The 20,661-nt window shown below is 47.9% G+C and overlaps 1 protein-coding gene across 1 annotated transcript in view; it reads left to right on the forward strand.

The window, feature by feature from the left end:
- Window positions 1-20,661, forward strand: part of TAF3 (TATA-box binding protein associated factor 3) — a 765,220-nt gene that overhangs the window by 554,923 nt on the left and 189,636 nt on the right. The window lies entirely within an intron of this gene.

A 20,661-nucleotide genomic window follows, 5' to 3' on the forward strand; every position in this document is an offset into this window, starting at 1 on the left:
TCAACATATAAGTAAAGCCTGCATAATCGGAACATCTAGATTCGAATTTCAAATATACAGCCACAAAAGCATCATTTAAGTAAAAACCTGCCAATTTCAAATCAAGAAATGATTTTTCAGTTTTGGAAGTCAAAAGTGCAACCAAACAAACAAATAAATAAATAAAGCCAGACGAATTAGAACAGATAGGTTAACTATCTCAATAGAGGTGGAGAAAAATCACAATTACTCCTACGTCCCGTCCCCTTTACTCCATACTTGTGGGACATTCCATCCTTCAGGACGGGACCGGAGCACTTATGTCAAAAAGTATCAAAAACGAAAATGTTTGGCCTTCTCTTTTTACGTGGGATACCGCACGCGGCCGTAACCCTGCCCTCCTGAGCACTGCCCACGCATCACCCTTCAGCCCTTTTCTCTGCGCGGTCAGGGCTGGATGCACTTGCATCACTGGAAAATATTTGTGTTCCTGTTGTCCTCCTTTCCTGCTCCGGTTCTGCGGTCGCTTATTCCTCTGTCTATGCCGGAGCGTCTGGGATTTGTATCCTGTTCTTCATGTTAACGTTGCTTCGCTAGGGTGGATCCCCATTCTCTCTGCTTGAGTGTCTGGGTCTGGACCATCGTTGGGATTCGTGCTTCTACTGCGATTCCCTCTTCGTCTGGACACTCCAGCGCCGTCTTCTTCAGTGGGAGGAAGTCTTACAGCGTGTTTCACCTAATTTTCAGCTTTTCATAGAAGAAAAGAAAAAAAGGCCCAGTAAGTTCCTTACTTTTTAGGGTGCCCCGGCCTGGGGATTCCTTCTCGGGGTCTTCCAGGTCCGGGAGGGGCTTGAGCAGCTCTGCTACCAGGGTGTCTCCTGAGGTGCCTCGCAGGCCTAACAGGCGACCAGAGTTTTCTCTGAGGGTTCATCGACGGACTTGCCAAAACTGGACCATGCTACGAGGTGCACCTGTCAGGTGCTAAACTTCAGCCCAGTTCATCTGTGGCTTTCGATACCGGGGTTCGCTCTGAGGTCTGTTTCTGGAGCTTTCCACACAGACACTGGGGTACGCCCTGAGGTCTCTGTTTCTGGAGCTTTTTGTACCGAGCCACGGCTTGAGGCCCCCCTTGAGGGAGCTACACGTACCGGGGGGGGAACCCGAGGTTCCTCTTTTTGAGGCTAAGGTCTGTACCGACAAAACCGAGGGACCTGCTCTGAAGGTCTTGTCTGTGAGGTGGATTCCTCAGCATTCCCGTGCTCAGGGATGCAGTGATACCGGTTCTGTCGAAGGGGCAAAGAGGGTGGTCATAAACCATAACTCCACTGTTTCCGGCTCTGCCGAAGTTCCTCCTCTAGAGGCTAACTTTGGTGCCACCTCCAAGATGTTCAGTAAACATCCGAGACCCCCCAGTACCGGCTCTGCCGACGATCCTTGTGTCAAGGCTAAGGTGTTGCACAAGTCCCCTGACCAGCTTGAGGAGACGGTTGCCTCATCTATACATGTGACACAGTGCTCTTCACGCATCGACAAAATGGCGGCCCAACCCTCATGGTCCACAGTGGCCCTTTTGGATTCTTCCTTACACCTACGCTCCCGACGTCTGGTGCTGGGAACCTTCATTTTGGGGCTGAGCAACCGTTCCCACATCAAGTGGACAGTAAAAATCTGTTCCACCCTTCTTATGACTGGCGCACTGGGATTGCCGCTGCCTCATACTGTCTCGCTTCCGCCTGCTTCTGCTCCACTGGTCTATGTGGACCCGGTTGGTGGTGGGCCTTTCTGGCAAATATCCTCATTGCGTTTGTGGGGGTATGCCCCATATGAGCAGCCTCTGCCTGCCCCAGCCCATAAACCTTCATCAGTGGATGCTTTTTGGGGGGAATTTCAGAGGCTCATGCACTCTGACCCCATGGAGGAGTATTATAAGGGTCTTTTCAAGGAAATCTACCCTGAACCTCCTGTTCCACCTTCCACTCCGGCGGTTCCAACAGATCCTGAGGTGGTGCCACCTCTTCCTCTTGGCCCGCCTCCAGCTCTTCCACCCCTACCTCCGCTGTCTCCCATAGAGAAGACACCGGCAGAGCGGGATATTGTCAAGGAGTCCCCCCCCCCTTCTCACCTGGGTCCCTTCTTTGATGGAGTCCTTGGTCGCTGCCTTCTTACGGACGGTCCTGGTTTTAACTAAGGCTGCTCGAGTCTCTTCCGGGAACGCGGAATCCAGGAATCCAAGGATCTAGGATGAGTGCAACTAGCACACGAGTCCAGGAAAAAGGAAGAAAGGAAGGGGTAAGGAACGGGTAGGTGTACAAGGACAGAGAAAGAATACCGCGAGCTACGGATCACACGTCTGATGGCTACTTGCAATAGCATTGAGACACGCGGAGCCGCGGAAGGCGTGGTCTATAAATAGAGAGTACGTTACGTCCAGCGCATGGAGCGAGAAAGGGTCTTAGCGCTGGGCGACCATGTTGGGAGTATTAGAGAATGCAAGCCCCGTTGAGACAAGGACCAGGCAGTCCAAAAGGGGCGTGTTCTGAAGTTTGACAGCATGCCTCCTCCGAAGACCTTTTCCTCCAGGTTTGCCCGGGTTTATGAGGTGAAATCTTCTCAGCAAGCGAGGGGCCTTGATGTTAGCGATAGGTTCCCAGGTTCTTTCACTGGGAGGGTATCCTTTCCATTCGACCAGGTATTGAAGCTGGCCCCGTTTATACCTGGAATCACAAATTCGGGACACCTCATATTCCAGTTGATTGTCGACCAGCAGAGGAGGAGGTCTACTGGATTTCCAGGACAACGGAATGTAGGGTTTCAGTAAGGATGTATGAAAAACTTGATGAATTCTTTTCCAGGAGTCAGGTAGCTGGATCCGGTATGAGACAGGGTTAATAATTTCCTTGATGGGAAATGGCCCATAGTACCGTGGGGCCAGTTTGTTTGGTTGTAGGTGTCGGGGTATTAGTTTTGATGACAACCACACCTGGTCACCGAGTGCATAAGAAGGGCCTGGTCTTCTTTTGGAATCCGCATATCTCTTGGTCTGTGATCTGGCCTTTTCTAAGTATTTCTTGGCCTCCTGGTGTATGTTGATGAGGGTTTCTATCCAGGAGTCAACAGTAGGTAATGGTGTAGGATGAGGAAGGACAGAGGGTAAAAACCGATGGATGGAACCCTTGACTACAATAAAAAGGGCTGGTCTGGAGCACTGAATGGTCGGAATTGTTGTAAGCGAATTCCGCAACGGGTATCGGGAGCGACCAGTCATCCTGGACCTTGATGGCGAAGCATCGAAGATACTGTTCCAGGGTCTGATTCGCACGCTCTGTGGCTCCGTTGGTTTGAGGGTGATATCCCGAAGAGAGGGCATGTTGAATTCCTATAATCCGGCAGAGATGTTTCCAAAATTGAGAAATGTATTGAGGTCCTCGATCAGATATGATCTTGGAAGGAAGTCCATGCAGGTGGAATATGTGTTCCAGAAATATTCCAGCTAGTTCGGAAGAGGATGGTAGTTTACAGAGCGGTGTAAAATGAGCCATGTGAGTGAACAGATCTATGGTGACCATGATGGTAGTATATCCTCGGAACGGTGGTAATTCTACTATGAAGTCTGTGGCAATGATTTCCCATGGCTTAGTCGGCAGTGTAGGCTGCAGAAGAGGACCCGCCAGTTTCTTGTTATCATGCTTATTTTGAGCACAGACACTCAAGTTTGGACGTAGTGCTGTACGTCAGATTTCATTTTAGGCCACCAGAACTGTCTCTGTATGAGACGGAGGGTATTGGTGATGCCACGAGGCCCGGAGTGAGGTGTCATGACAGAGGTTTATTATTCTCTGTTGTAACTTCTGTGTAGGAATGAGCAGTGCATTGTCCTTGAATAAATATCCTTGCTTGGCCTTTAAATTCCACTGGTTTTTCCTTGAGATGTCCTTCCACAACCCAGAGGATTGGGTTTGCGCTCGGATTTCTTCCAGGGGGTTGACTGCTTGAGCTACGAAGATCGTGGGGGAAAACATATTAGGGTATGCCTTAACTTCAGTGGTTACATAGTCAGGACGTCAAGACAAAGCATCAGCAATCAGGTTATGTGATCCAGGGACGTGAGTGATGTGGAACTGGTACTGGGCAAAAAAGTAGGCCCAACGCGCCTGACGACTATTCCTACACTCTAATGACTGTAGAATCTGAAGGTTCCGATGGTCCGTGCGGACTTGGACAGGATGTCTAGCTCCCAGGAGTAGGTGTCGCCATTCAGTGAATGCTTGGCGGATGGCTAACAGTTCTTTTTCTAGGATGGAATAGTGTGTTTCACTTGGAGTTAGGGTTCGTGAAAGATGAGCAATGGGGTGTTCCAGCTTGTCCTCTAATTTCGGTTTTAATACTGCTCCTATAGCGTAATTAGAGGCATCCGTTTCCACTAGAAATGGCCGGCTTATGTCAGATTGGGCCAATATAGGAGCTTGTGTAAACCCTGCCTTCAAACGCTGGAACGCAGTGTCTTGCGGTGTTGACCAGATAAAAGGGGTGTCCTTCTTTAAGAGAGCCACGATCGGTTGAACAATCTCGGAAAAGGTGGGCATGAATTTCCGATAGAATTTGGCTAGTCCTAGGAAGTATTGGACTTGTTTCACGGACGTGGGAGCTGGCTACGCCAAAATGGCTTTAACCTTTGATGGATCCATTCCAATTCCCTCTGGACTAAGGATGAATCCTAAGTAGTGAACAGAAGTAATGTGAAACCAGCATTTTTCAGGTTTGGTTAAGAGTTGGTGTTCACAGAGTCTTTGTAGTACTGCCTTTACATGTTCTTCATGCTTTAAAGGGTCCTTGAAAAATATCAGTATGTCGTCCAGATAAACAATGACGAAGAGAAACAACATATCAGAGAACACCCTATCCATAAAACGTTGGAACACTGCCGGGGCATTAGCTAGTCCAAATGGCATGACCAGGTATTCGTAATGGCCAAAGGGTGTTCTAAAGGCGGTTTTCCACTCGTCTCCTTCCCGGATATGGATCAAATGGTAGGCACCCCACAGATCCAACTTGGTGAATATTACTGCGCCTCTCACGGCTTCCAAGATATCCGATATCAAGGGTAGTGGGTACCGGTCTTTGAGGGTGCATTGGTTTAGGCCGTGATAATCGAGGCAGGGTCTGAGTTCCTGGGTAACCTTCTTGGGGACAAAGAATAACGAAGCACCTGCTGGAGATTTTGAAGGTCTTATGGTGCCGTTTTCAAGGTTGGCGTCCAGGTATTCTTTGAGGGCCTTTTTCTCAGGTTCTGAAAGGATAAACATCCTGCCGAAGGGAATCACTGCTGAGGGATCTGTTTCAATTGTGCAGTCTTCAGGTCTGTGTAGGGGTAAGGCCTGGACTATGGCAGTCGAAAATACATCAGCGTATCCTTAGTTTAGTTTAGTTTATTATTTGTAAGGCGCGCCAAGCCCTGGAGCATCAGGGCGCACAAGACAAGAATATGCTCAACTTTGTTACAGGTACATCTACATAATGATAGTACATTCTACAATAAATAAAATATGTACAGGTACATGTGCATGGTCATAATACAGTATACAATAAGCAAGAATGAGCAGGGCTGGAGCTAGGTCCAGACAAGAAGTGATAAGGGTACAGGAATACTTAACAATCTGGAGGTGATATACAGTAATAAACAATGGTATAAAATAGTTGAATACGTACATTAATATACAATGGTGTAAAATACAGACTGAGGTATCAGAGCTGGGGCATGCAGGTGGATCGCCAGTAGGGACAGTCAGGTCAAGCAGGTCAGATTAGTTAGATGTACTTGGCTCTCAGCCACTTGGTCAAATTCTGCCTGAATTTCGCGAAGGGCTGGGGTTCTCTTATGTCATGTGGTAGGGAGTTCCAAAGCTGTGCTGCTTTGACTGCGAAGCTATGTCCTCCAATAGTGGCACGTTTAAAGCGAGGGACATAGAGGCAATTCGCATTGACCGTTCTTGTTGGTCTAGGTGAGGTTCTTAAGTGTAGCCTGTCCATGAGGTAGGGTGGTGCCATGTTGTTGAGGCACTTGTGAGTAAGGGAGGCAATTTTGAGTTGGATTTTGTCCTGAGTGGATAGCCATTTATATTCTCTCCTTATAGAGGAGATATGCTCTTTCCTGTTGATCTTGAGCGCGGCTCTCAGGGCATTATTCTGTAGGACCTGGATTTTTTGGATAGTCTGTTTGTTAGCCCCGATGTAGAGACCATTACAGTAGTCCAGTTTGGACAGTATAAGGGCTCTGGCAAGCGTGATGCAGCTGTCTGTAGAGAGGAATGGCTTGCTGGCTCTAATGAGTTTGCAAGTATATGCTGTAGAAGAGGCTAGGGAGTTGACTTGTTTGCCGAAGTTTAAGGTGGCGTCAAGGTAGAAGCCTAGGGTCTTGACTTCCTTTGCTACTTTGATATTATTCCCATCGATAATGAAGCTGGCATAGTCAGTGTTAAGTTTAGCTATGTATGTCGGAGTGCCTAGGATTATGAGCTCAGTTTTGTCATCGTTCAGGCATAAGCCGTGTGTGGCCATGCTGTAGATTTTATTCACTAAAGCCAGATCCACGACGTAATCTCCAGAAAGCGGAAGGAGGATCTGGGTATCGTCTGCATAGTTAGTGTAGGCGATACCCAGATGATCCATTTCGTCAAAGAGCGGCTTTGTGAAGATGTTATAGAGGGTAGGTGATACACAAGATCCCTGGGGTACACCACACGTTATAGGGATCGGGTCAGCAGAGGCTGATGGAGAGAAGACTCTCATGATGCGGTTATTCAGGAAGGATTTGATCCATAATATGGCCTCTTTGGAGAAGAGAGCAGCAGAGTCTAGGTGGCTACATAAGACTGTATGGTCGACTAAATCGAACGCTGCTGAGAGGTCTAGCAGGAGGAGTAAGGCTGCTTGGCCATTGTCCCTACATTGATCTATTTGGGCCTTGAGATCGATAAGGGCGGTCTCTGTTCCATGCTGGGGACGGAATCCAGATTGGCGGGTTCCGAGCAGGTGGTTGGATTCAAGGAAATTTTGTATTTGCATGTATGCCACTTTGTCTAAAATTTTTAAAAGAAAGGGCACAGTCGTGATAGGCCTAAAATTGGTGGGAATGGCAGGATCGAGGGTTTGCTTCTTTAGGAGTGGCAGGACCCATGACTCTTTAAGATTTTTCGGTACAATGCCGGTAGTGAAGGATGAGTTTAGTTATGAATGGCAATAGTTCTCTCGCAGCATCCTTTATTAATTGGGCAGGGCATTGGTCGCCTTTACAGTTGGATGGTTTAAGTCCCAGGATCACGTTTTCGACTTCAATGGTAGATACCTTGGAGAAGCAGAAACGTGTTATTTGTTTAGATTTAAGTAGGGGTGCTGGTGTTAGAGCATCCTGAGGTGTGAGAGATGCATTTTTGGAGGCGATTTTAGTTTGTAGGTTGACTACTTTGTTGGTAAGGGCAAACTGAATGTCTGAGCACCATTTTCTGTCCTTGGTGCAGTTTTCTTGGGGAATGATGGGTGTTTCCAGCTCTTTCAAGATACTGAACAGTTCTCTGACACTTGATTTAGATTGGGATATTCTGGTATTGTATGTTTCCTGTTTGGCTAGTAGGATATCTTTTTTGTATTGGGATGATATCTTTGCAAGGTTTAGTTTGTTTTCTACTGTAGGAGTAAGTCTCCATTTGGATTCTAGTTTTCTTTTGGTTAACCTGAGTTTTTTTAGGTGGGGGGGTGAACCATGAGTTGAGGTGTTTTTTCGGTTTACTAGTCCGTAGTTTGAGGGGTGCAATGTGATCAAGGGCTGAGTTCATAGTTTCATTGAATTGATCAACTAGCATATCAGGCTCCGTGTTAGCTGGGAGCGAGTTTAGTTGGGGTAGTATGATTGGCAACAATGTTTCTGTGGTTATTAGCTTTTTGTTCCTCGTGGATATAGGAGGGGCAGGTGTGGACTTGGCTGTGGCTAAGTTTGCATCTACTGTAAATAGTAGTAGAAAGTGGTCCGTCCAGATCTGGGGAACAGTGTCTGTAATGGTTACTCCACAGTTGTGATCAGCTATCCAGTCAAGGATGCGACCTTTATTATGAGTGGGACAGGTGACTCTTTGGGCAAAGCCCAGCTCTTTTAGGATCAGAGCAATAGCTGTGGACTGAATGTCTTTAATATCGTGGTAGCCTAGGTTGAAGTCTCCTAGCACTATAGTTTGGGAGGTGTTTTTCAAATTGTTGGACAGGGTGGTGGAGAGGTCCTCAACAAGGGTTCCAATAGGACCAGGAGGTCTATAGAGCAGGACGATGTTTAATGTTTGGGAACTGGCGTGGCTATTTTGACTGAGAGGCATTCACAAGATTTCGTGATGGGGGATGAGGAGACTCTTATGTCAAGACTGATCTTGGCTATAATGGCTAGACCCCCGCCTCGGGAGGTGTGTCTGTCAGCTCGTATGATGGTATAATTGTCGGGAACTGCTAAGGAGAGGGCGGGACCCGCTGCATCGTGAAGCCATGATTCTGATATGGACAGGAAGTCTAGGTGGTGTCCGAGAATAATATCTGAGATTTCTGTAGCATGAGCGACTAGTGACCTAGCATTTATGAGTGCACCTTTGATGTGATGTTTAGTGAGCATGGTGCTAGCTATAATGGTAGGTTTGGAGCATTTTTGTGTGGGTATTTTAGGGATATGAACTTTCCTAGTGTGTTCTGCAGTGGTTTTCGGCTGTATGTTCATTTTTAGGAAGTTGATTTGTTCAATTTTCTTTGCTGGTAGTTCGTACAATTTTGGTAGGCGAGCACGAAGTTTGAGGTTTCTGTCTATGGTACTACAGGGCCTGTATGTGGTAGTATCATCTTGATACTGGTTTGCTAAAGGTCCAATGGTTTGTTGAGAAATAGGCATGGTAAGGTAGGGGAGTGATAATATCACTAATATGATGAGGGAGGCAGCATAGAGGGGTACCTTAGCTGTCCTATCTAGTGCAATGATACTCGGTTTGTTTGGTTTTGGAGAGTACATGCTAGCTGACTAAGTCAGCTAGTTAGCCGCACAGTTAGATTTAGCTTTCGCTATTAACCTGAAGATTAGGGAGTTGCGGAATGCGAATCAAGGCACAGCTAGATTCAGCTTTAAACTAAAGGTATGCCATTGTAAAATGCGCCTAAAAACATAGTTAAGTTCTAAGTTCCATTTTAGCGACTAGAAACATATCACTAAATGCAATTTTAACCTACAATTGAATGGTTTGTAAGCGACCTTAAGGCACAACACAATTGGAATGGTCTGTAAGCGACCTAAGGCACAACACAATTTTAATGGTCTGTAGGCGACCTAAGGCACAACACAATTGGAATGGTCTGTAGGCGACCTTAGGGCACAACACAAATAGGGTTGCTGCGGCAGGGTCAATTAAGTGAAAACCCCAGAGAGGGCTGACCTAGTGCGGCTTGGAGAGTATGCATAGCAGGCCAGCAAGTGTCAAAGTGTAAGGCCAGTGGTAAAGGCAGTACAGAAGTTCAATGGAGAGCATGTAGATCAGGTTGGGCAGACAGGTAGGTGCGGCCAAGCATGCAGAGAATAAAAAATGATGGTAAAGTGTTTACAGTAAAGAGGGATGCAGCATGGCAAATCTCAACCTACCGACAGCGCTATCGACGGGATGGCTGCGAAGGGGGGTAGGACAGAGGTAGGAATTGGTAGGCCTCAGGGACTTGTATGATATTGGAAACCATAAGTGGTGTTTTTTGATCTTTAGATGGTTCCTTAGGGGGTGTTGACAAAGGTTCCAGGAATAGATAGTGAGTCATACAAAACTCTGAGCCTAGGAATAGTGATCCTGCTGTCCAATTGATATACGGATTGTGTTTCTGTAACCAGGGCATACCCAATACCATGGGGTAGTGGGCTGACTTAATGATATCGAATCTAATCGGCTCTTGATGATGATTTATTGAGAGCCGGATCTCCTTGGTCTGCAGGCTTATGGGCCCTGAACTGAGGGGTCTTCCATCGATGGCATCCACTGGCTGCATGGTACTTCGTGCCTCGTAAGGTATTTGGTGACTGGCAACCCACTCTTGATCAATGAAGAGCCCCCCATAGCTCCGCAGTCCACCAGGGCCAAAATAGAATAGGTCTTGTTCTTGGAGGGTGATAGAAATGCCTGGAGAATGACCAGTTTGTTCTGTCCAGGAGAGTTCAAGGATGGAATTGATGTGGAGCAAACATCTCTCTCCTGAAGCTCTGCTCCATCTAGGATCGGGAGCTGGCGTTTCCCGAACTTCGAGGACGTGCTAGAGGATGTCCCCTAACCAAATGTTTGTCCGAAGCACAATACATACACAAGCCCGTATGGATCCTTCTCAACCTTTCTTGCGGTGATATGGGTCCACGGAAGGCTCCAATCTGCATGGGTTCTGGTTCTGTGACTGAGCTTGGGTTTGTGTCCTTTCTGACTGTGCTTTCACAGGACATCTTGGATGAATTTCCCCTGGACTTCTTCTTTTCAGCCTTCCTTTCCTGGATGCGGAAGTCTATTTGCATGGCTAGGTCTATTAATGCCTGGAATGAGTTTGGTCGAGCCACTCTGGCCAGCTCATCCTTTATCTCATCGTTCAGTCCTCTCCTGAACAGGGTGAAACTCGCCTCAGAGGACCAGTTGGCTTCCTTGGCCAATTGTTTAAATCGGGTCACATAAGTGAGCACATCCTGGGAGCCTTGTTGAAAGTCTAACAAACGTTCCTGGGCACTATCGACCTGCTCAGGACGGTCAAACATGTTTTTAAGGGCCTGTATCAACCCCTCATAATCATCCAGGAGGGCATCGCCGGAGTTAACGAGGGGTGTAGCCCAGGTCAAAGCATTGCCGGAAAGGTGGGATATAATGAAACCCACCTTAGCCCTGGGAGTCGAAAAGTAATGGGGCTTAAATGTAAAGTGGACCAGGCAATAATCCAGGAATCCGCGAAGGGTTTTTGCCGAACCATCATTTGTCAACAATGCCGCCCAACAGGACCACTTCTTTAGTGGCAGTATCCCGGGATAGGACCAATTGTTTGAGTGGTGTTTTCCGCCTTTAGGTTTTGAACCTCGGTTGAAAGTTTGTGCATGCCTCGCATCAGGTCTTGAACGGCGGCCTCCATGCTGTTATCAATTCGGTAGGATGGCGTCTCAAACTGTCAAGGAGTCCCCCCCCCCCCCCCTTTTCACCTGGGTCCGTTCTTTGATGGAGTCTTTGGTTGCTGCCTTCTTACGGACGGTCCTGGTTTTAACTAAGGCTGCTCGAGTCTCTTCCGACTCCAGGGCGCGTTCAGTTCCGGGAACGCGGAATCCAAGGATCTAGGATGAGTGCAACTAGCACACAAGTCCAGGAAACAGGAAGAAAGGAAGGGGTAAGGAGCGGGTAGGTGCACATGGACAGAGGAAGAATACCGCGAGCTACGGATCACACGTCTGATGGCTACTTGCAATAGCATTGAGCCGTGCGGAGCCGAGGAAGGCGTGGTCTATAAATAGAGTACGTTACGTCCAGCGCATGGAGCGAGAAAGGGTCTTTAGCGCTGGGCGACCATGTTGGGAGTATTAGAGAATGCAAGCCCCGTTAAGACAAGGACCAGGAGGTCCAAAAGGGGCGTGTTCTGAAGTTCATGACAGATATCACTTTAAAACCTGAGATGGTCCTGCTGTCTGCTTCCGATTCGCTGATGGACCCTCAAGCAGATCAGGATAGTGATGAGTAGCCCCACTCTATCGGAGCATTCCATGACCGGGTCCTGGATATGATGGCCTTCCTTGACATTCCAATACCTGAGGCCTCCACTCCACAGGAGGGGGTGCTTTCCGGAGCGTTCACCCTGTCACCACAAGAGCGCACTGGCCTTTTCCTCCAGAAGGACGTTTTGGCTGAGGCCCGTAAGGTCTGGGATAAGCCCCACACCGGGCTACACATCAATAAAAGAATTGACGTACATTACAGGCTCCACACCTCTGAGGAGATAGCCTTGGTGTCTTATCTGCTCCCTTCCTCGACGGTGGTAGCTGCGGCAACACTTTAATCCAAGCCAGCCTTTGCTACCTCGACGTCTGCGGCTCAGATTCTATCCAAGGAAGACAAAATTCTGGGCTTCTTGGGCAAGAAAATCTTTGCCAACTCAGCACATCAACTTCATCAAGCAAATACCGAGCTCATCCTGGCAGCAGCTAATCTGAGGCTGTGGAAAGAGTTGGTTGATTTCCAGGCGTGTATTCTGGCAGATAGGCTAGACTACTTTAAAGCCAGTTTGTCAGACGCCAGGGTGTTGGCACAAGATCTGCTGGAAGCTGCAGCGCGCCATGTAGATACCTCAGCTCGGGGCCTCATGGTAGGAATTGACACCTCCCGTCAGGCATGGCCCCATGCAACAAATTTTTTCGAAGGAGGTGCAAGACAAAGTTCTGGACCTTCCCTTCGAAAGCAAGGAATTGTTTCATTCTACTACAGATGAGGAACTTGCAAAGACCAAGGCAAGCACCCAAACCGCCAAATCTTTGTCGGTCCTGGCTAAGGTCCCAGCTAAGGCCCCTTATACACAGAGGTCAGGGTCTCCGTCTCGATCCTTCTCTGACTTCACGGGTTTCAGGACCGTCTGGCGCGCGGAACTGAAGCTCCGGTTGGAGGCACCCGTCGAAAACAACAATGTGGTTGGTGTTATTCTCGGCCATCAGCCTCCTCTCCTGGGACAGGTAGTCTCCCTGCCGACAAATCTGCAAAATGATATTTTTTGTCGGTCGCACGGGCCTTTGGTGGGAGGACGAATCTCGTCTCATATGGAGGCGTGGCAGACCATCACCGAAGACCGGTGGGTTTTGTCCATCGCTCGGGCGGGCTTTCGCTTGCCCCTCCCCCTTACCCCATCCTGAAACCCTCCCTTCCAACAGATCGGGAAGCCCTCCCTCAGAGCCGAGGTACAGACACTTCTAGACCTCAAGGCGGTGGTACCTGTTCCCTTCGGGAAGCAAAGGGAGGGCTTCTACCCTCATCTGTTCTGTGCCTGAACCCAACCAGGCTGGCCTGCGCACTATCCTCGATCTTTCCCAGTTCAAGCTTTGAATTCCCCAAGAGAAATTCAAGATGATTACACCCTGCCAAATAAAGTCCTCTCTTCGGAAGGGTGACTGGCTCAGTGTAGTGGACCTTCAGGACACATATATGCACATCCTGATATGGAGGCCGCATTGAAAATATCTGCGATTCTCCCTGGGAGGGGAGCATTGCCAGTTCTGTGTACTCCCCTTTGATCTCAGCTCCTTGCTGCATGTCTTTACGAAGATGTCTGTCGTCGCAGCTTTTCTTCAGCTACAGGGTGATCATGTATATCCGTATTTTGATGACTGGCTACTGTGCAGCCCTTGTCCACTGACGGCTTCGAGCAATCTCCAGTCTCTCCTCCAGCTCCTGTTCCATCTTGGGCTGTCGGTGAACTGGCAGAAATCTTCCACAACTGTCTCCCAAGACCTGATTTTCCTGGGTTTCTGTTGGAACTCGGTCGACTCTACGGTTTACTTGACGGCCACATGTCAGATCTTCATCCAGTCAGAGCACATGACGGCTTGGTGGTTCCTGAGACTTCTGGGCCTCATGGCTTTGTGCGTACTTGCTCTTCCTCTCGCACATCTCAAAATCAGGCGTACTCAGCCGGCTCTTCTGAGCTCTTGGTGTCAGGCTTTGGACTTGGATTCCAAGATGATCTCAGTTCCCTCCTGCATGATGACGGAGCTCTTATGGTGGTCTTCTCCTTTCAGGAGCCCTGCCCACAAGTGACGATTACCACAGACTCCTCCCTACTGGGGTGGGGCACGACGCTGGATCATCTCCAGGTTTTCGATCTGTGGACGCTGCAGGACAGGCAGTTTCATATAAATTATTTGGAACTCCTAGCTGCATTTCTGGCACTGAAAGCTTTTGAACCGTCCATCACGAACAGGGTGGTCGGCATCTGCATGACAACTCTGTGTCGATGTTTTATATCGACAAGCAGGGTGGCACCAAATCACCACCTCTTGTGGACCTTGTCATTCAGATTTGGGAATGGGCCATCCAACACAGAATTTGGCTACTGGCGTTACACATTCTGGGTCAATTCAATGTGACTGCAGACTCACTCAGCCGGCAAACAGCGGCTAGCTACTAGTGGGAACTGAACACAGAGGTCCTCTCCTCCATCTTTCACCAAAGGGGGCACACCAGAAGTGGAACTCTTTGTGACTTCTACAAACAGGAAACTTCCTCTTTATGCATCCAGGAACCATCTTGTGGCCTCCTCCCAATGGGACGCTCTCGAAATTCCGTGGCACAACATGAAGGCCTATGCTTTCCCGTCTCTACCTCTTATTCATAGGTCCCTTTGCAAGCTCAGGAATTCATCGAATTGCACTCTCCTGTTCATAGCTCCTTGGTGGCCAGACAGATTCTGGTTCTTGGAACTTCAGCATCTGTCTTTTTTTTTCTTCTTTTTTTCTCCGATCAGACTGCCGTTGATTCCCAACCTGCTTCACCAGTGCGATCAACTGATGTGGCGCGTCTCCCCATAATCATTCAGCTTGGCGGCCTGGTACCTGAATTCAAATCCTTAGCGCAGTTTATCTTGTCTGAGGTCAATATGCGCATTAACCAAGATGCCAGGAAACCCTCTACGAGGGCTCTGTTTTTGCCACTGGTGTCTAAGCAGCTGGACCCCAGACATGCTACCATTGACAGTGTCCTGTCGTTCATATCTCATCTGGCAGCTTCTGGTATTCATGTCTTGTAGGACTCATTGTCGGCTATTACCGCCTACCTGTCCACAGACAGCTTTTCCTTTTCATTGACGAACCCAGTCATTAAAAGGCATTTTGCAGGCCTATTGCATCTTTTTCCGGTACGTAATCCTCATCCAAAATGTGATTTGAGTGTGGTCCTCACCGCCTTATGCCATAAACCATTTGAACCTATGGCTACGGTTGATCTCAAATACCTTTTTGTGGAAGGTTGCATTTTTGATTGCGGTGACTTCAGCAAGGTCAGTAAGCGAGCTTAAAGCTTTGTCTGTGGAACATCCGTTCCTCACCTTCCATAAGGATAAGGTTGTGCTCCGCACTCATTCTTATTTTCTACCAAAGGTAGTGACAGATTTTCATTTGAATCAATCTATCTCATTGCCTGTCTTTGTTCCGAATCCGGCCTCGGATGCCGAGAAGAGTTTTACACAATTTAGATGTCAGGCGAGCCCTGAAGTTCTATCTTGATAGAGCTACTGAACTCAGGGGCTCCTTGTAGAGGAGGTCCCAGACATGGCCTGCACTCCTGCCCCCCATTTTTTGGTACCAGGAACATGCTCGCCAAGGTACGTGACGTATGAGCAACAAATGAACCAACAGAGCTGCACTAGGACTCTGCCCAGTGCCCATCAGAAGAGAGCAATACCTGTTTAAGTACCTATAACCAGACAACCATGGGCAGCACGGTACCCACTTAGACAGCCATACCAGCAGCTGACACGAAATGAAGATTACCTACAGACTGTCCACAAAGAGACCCAAAGAGCCTTAATGGAAGGCGAGTGGTGACGACACAAGGGCCCGGACAGACTCACAGATGAACGAAACGACAGCCAAGGATGACCCACAAGGACGAAAGGTTATGAATAGAGATGTAATGGACTTGGAAGAAGAGGCGATGTTGAAACGTAGGGAAACGAAGCTGTAAAACAGAATGGAAGTGTTTGACCAGCTAACACTTGTAAATAGGCTTGAAACGCAAGAAGCTAAGGAAACGGTACTGCTTGCAATGCTTAGGAGAATAGAGCGGCAAGCACCAACTATATATATCTACCTCAATAAAGCACACTATACAAGTGCAACTCCATTTTACATAAAGCAGAATTAAGCCCAGGCTACAAGGGGTCAAACAGGCCGAGATTCATATTCCAGCTAAAGCCAGAAGGATGAGCAGAATCGAAACTCAGTAAGAAGCAGCTCATGTCTGGGAATTCGAGGTCAACTCCAGGAAGGGAGGATAGTGGCAGCTTCGAAGAATCGAAACTTCAGAGCATAGCAGCCTGCCCTGTGAAGGCCAAGATAAGGAGGCCCAGGCAGGTGGCGAGGCTGAAGAGGAATCAAACACACTAAAAGAAGGAAATTAAGCAGATCTATGGTGAACAAACATGTGACCAGCCAGGTCCGAAGAGGTACCAATGTTTGATGTCACCCAGAATGCCACAACTTTTCCTGATAAGCTACAGCTTCGAGGCCTTCCTCAGCCAACTAATTGACACATAGCCCTTAAAGTACTGATTGATGGAGGGAAGGCAGGGTGAATCTTGGGGCACACGGCACCTGGGTGTCCACTCTGCATGCTGCTAATTAAAGTGGAGATTTATGCCTAGGGGTGTAACCTACCCAATCACAATGGACCAAATAATCTAGGGTCCTATAGCTAGAAGAACCAATGAGACGTCGTACTTGTAGTGACGTCTATCACGAGTGATGTAGAGGGATGGGCGTAGACGCCCACCCGATAAGTTATCCAGTCCTCACGCTCTGTTACCAGATACAGATATAGTACCTATACTTATGTTACCTTTTCCAACCAATAGAATTGCATGACAAACTTTTGAGTTACACGTCAATGATGACGAATGTGTACTATAACTATTGTTGTTTGAATGAAGATTGGGGAAGTTGAAGCGAGACGGGCGATTGCATCATTGATGATTTCCATTGTTTCCCTGTTTTTGTACTGTCATTAAACGGACTTCCCTTTGCCAAACCACTGAGTGTCCCTATTGATTGTGTTGGAGTAAGAGAATCCTGCACCCCATCCCCATCCCCCTCAAGGTGCAGCTATCTCGTCTTAAAGGTATTAGAGGGCGAGCTCTGATCCCATGGGCCCGTCAGAGGTGGCTCAGCCCTCCTGTACATTTGGTAGCAGAGAGGATGGTTTTGACCATCAACTATTGATAATTGATTAGTGATAAGACACCTATTGACCGTCGGCACGAAGTAACTCTAGGTCTTCGACAATATCACGAGTCCTTCACCATTTTGGCCGAGTAGACTGTGAAGCTTCCTGTGGACAATGATAGCTTAACTGGTCCTAAAAAACTGCAGTGCGTTTGAAGGCACCAGTTTTAAAAACAGAAACGCTCCATTCCTACGGGCAGTGAATCAGATGAAAGACCAAAAGAAGGCGGTAACGGAGGCAGTGATTCCGAGGATCCAGAGAGGAACCATGCGAGCGGTGAGTGAAACAAAAAATGCAATGTTTTGGCAAATGTTTTATAGGCATTAGAACAAGTAAGGGAAAAGGTAACGGAGGGAGGCGTAAAATACAAAATAGTCAGAAGTAGAGAAGACAGTATATATATAAGGGGATAATTGGGAAAACAGGGGTTACCGGGATAGACCCCCGAGAGCAAACGGAGGATACCAGGGCGGACACCTGAGAAAGAGAGAGGATTCGCCTTATTCCTGTGCTTTAATATAGCGGTCAGAAGAAACGTGAATTTATAGTCTCACATAATAGGGAACGATTAGGATAAGACCACGTTTAAAGACGTCGTTAAAGGAGTTTGTTTAAACTCCATTTCGGGGTATTGATTAGAAGGCAGAGATATGTGTCCAGCTGGAGTCTGTCTAGTCTGTCAAGTGTCTGTCGTACGTGTACTGTTGTATGTCACATGCAATGAATTTTGCCTCATTGATTGTTTGCAATGAAGTTGGGGTTTTTCGCGATTCTGTAATTGAGAGGGAATCGAACATAAATTGATGTTCTTGAGTGAATTGGTGATAAATAATTTGGCGCGAAAAGATTGCATTGGAGCTTGCGGTATCGGTGCTCACTCATATTATAAGGAGTGGTGAAGTTACATGGAAGTATTGCTTGAGACAGGCTTAAACATGGAAGAAATTACTCCACTTTCACACTTATGTAAGCAACTGCCTAAACATGCACCCGAGCTTAAGAAATATAGTACTGAGTGGGTTAAGGGTATCGCCCACAAGATGTTTATGCCGTGGCCACAGAACGGGTCCTTATCTAAAGTCGTCTTACAACACATGACTTATTTGCATGCCACAAAAATAGGCAAAAAACTGGAGAAACGCCTCGCTGTTCTAGAACTTTGGAAAATGTTTTAACAGTCGAAGGATGAAGAGCCACCTGCTGACTGGATATTAAACGTATGCACGGAGGGGGGTGAGATGCTTACCGCGCCACCAGCCCCGCCTGAACCGGAATCTGAGGGAAATAAGACGGAGGGACTCTACCCATTACGAGAGCTTAAGGCAGCCACAGGGTACAGCAACCCTGCATATGAGTCGCCTACATATAGCAGTGACGACAATAAAGGAAGGGAGCAGGAGAAGAATCTCACCTCCGCAGTCCCGAGGGACGAGGAAAGGCGCGATAATGAAAGGAAGGATCGGGCACAGATTGGTGCACCTCTCGATAAGGAGAGAGAGGGAAAGGAAGCAGAAACAGAACTGTTGAGATAGCATTCGCAAAAGCCGAATGGATGGGAGGACAGATATTGTTGAAACTTGATGGAAAAGGAAGTGATGATGTGAGACCGAGAGAGAAGTCTGATGAGACACAGATAAGGGAGAAAGAAAAGGATAAGGAAGTAAGGGACAAAAGGATAAGAAGGAAAGATAGGCTGAGGCGAGGACAGCTATATCGCGAAGAGCAAGGAAAACAGCTCGGTCGCAAACAGACGCAGCCTATGACCAGGACAGGCAGAACCTGCAAAGGTTGGAAGAAGCGCAAAGAGTATGTGAAAAAAGAATAGAGACGAGAAGATGAGGAAGTTAGAAGGGCAAATGAACGTAGAAAGGAAAGGAGAAGGGAAGAAGAGAAGGTCAGTGAAGAAGCGAGGAAGTGCAAGGAATTCGATGATGATATTGAACGTAGACAGAGGCCACACGGTCTCGAATATTTGGAGCGGGAAGGTAAAAAACCCAATCCTGTTGCAGAATGGGAAGACATTGAAGAGTTCTTTCCTTTCTACGATTCAGTACCAGGCACGAGTGGGGCGTATTTTGAAGATGACTTCGACACCAGAAGCATCGGGGAAACAATCGATAAAATATACGATGAAATGGGGCTGGAGCAAATATCCCAAGGCGAGAGGGAAGACGAGCGCTTGGAAATCACCCAGTTGTATGACACTGACTATGTCACCCGAAGTAGTGGGAGCAGGAGACTGTCCCTGGACAGGTTAGAAATTAGTAAGAACGATGAAGACACAAGGAGTTGTGTGAATTGCGAACAATCAATGTCCGACTCCGGAGAGGAGACGGAGGGCGAGACAAATGAGGAAGGGAGACAGCGCGAAAAGCGGCTCCCGAGGGACAAAGGGGTACGATGGTCGGACGCAAGCGAGTCCGCACCTAGGACATCGGTGTCTGCCGCGCATCCTGACGTGCATGAAGGAACACCCCAGGGTCATAGGGGGGGTGTCAGCACCTGCCTATGTAGACAAATTGAGGACATTGCCAGGCAGATGGTGATGCAGGAATGTTACCCCAGCAATAGATCGAAGGGCTAGGAGAGGAGAAAAAGAAAGCTGCACATTCCAATTTCCGTTGCTAGAAAAGGGGGGAGTAAGACCACAATATATTCCATGGCCACACATGGATCGGCAGAACCTGAAAAACAAGCTTCCAATGCTGACATCGAGAGCCGGGAAGTGGATACACGAGTTAGAAAAAAGGACAGGGGGTGTCACGTTAGCTATAGGGAAAATTAAGGGCCTCCTGATAGCCATACTTGGTGCGAGAGCAGACGATGTGTGGAAACGGGCAGGGTACCCTGGTGTAACCATAATTAACACTACCCATGATGGGGCGCCATTTAATAATTGTAGAGCGGCAGTCTGGAAAGCCCTACGAGTGCTGTACCCAGACACTTGCGATATGGGAGCTATAATGACTCGAAAAATGAAGGAGTCAGAAGATCCGTTAATTTATATCCAGAATTTCCAAGATGCGTGGGTACTGGAAACACATGAATCGTGGACAAAATCTATACCTGTATTCTACCACATATTGTGCCAAGGATTGCCAGAACCAGTGCAGAAGCAGCCCAAGAAATTGGTGGGGGTAGAGGCTAAACCCTGGGCAGAAATACAGTTGGCTGTTGCACATTATTGTAGATTGTTGCAAGAAAAGAATCGAAAAAAGGAGGCAACTCGTAAAGGTGAGGAAGCGAAGCTGGTGCAAAAGAAACTATCAAAATATGCTCTTGAAGGAGCCATGCTAACCAGCCCAGCGGAACAAAACATGCAACGGGTGGCTAACCTGCAGCAGAACGACCAGGGTAACGTGGGATTTTACCCAAGGGGAAGGGGATTTAGAGGAAGAGGATGGCAGAGTAATCAGGGAGGCTTCCAGAGTAATCAGGGAGGATTTCAAAATGTACAGATGGGCAGTCCAAATATGTCAAACGGATAAATAGCCTGACCACCGCCGGTGTGTTGGCTGTGTGGAATGACCAGGCATTTGGCACGCTCGTGCAGAAGCCAAGGCGCGTGGCAAAATGGCCAAGGGATGGGAGAAGGTGCAGTGAATCGGCCTGCCATCCCACAACAGGGCGGTGCACAGAATCGCACAGTGCAGCAGCAAGCACCAGGCTTGCAGCAAGGTGCACAGCA

The sequence above is a fragment of the Ambystoma mexicanum genome, chromosome 12 (genome assembly GCF_040938575.1).
Source record: "Ambystoma mexicanum isolate Mex_15411 chromosome 12, UKY_AmexF1_1, whole genome shotgun sequence".
Taxonomy (NCBI): Eukaryota; Metazoa; Chordata; class Amphibia; order Caudata; family Ambystomatidae; genus Ambystoma; species Ambystoma mexicanum.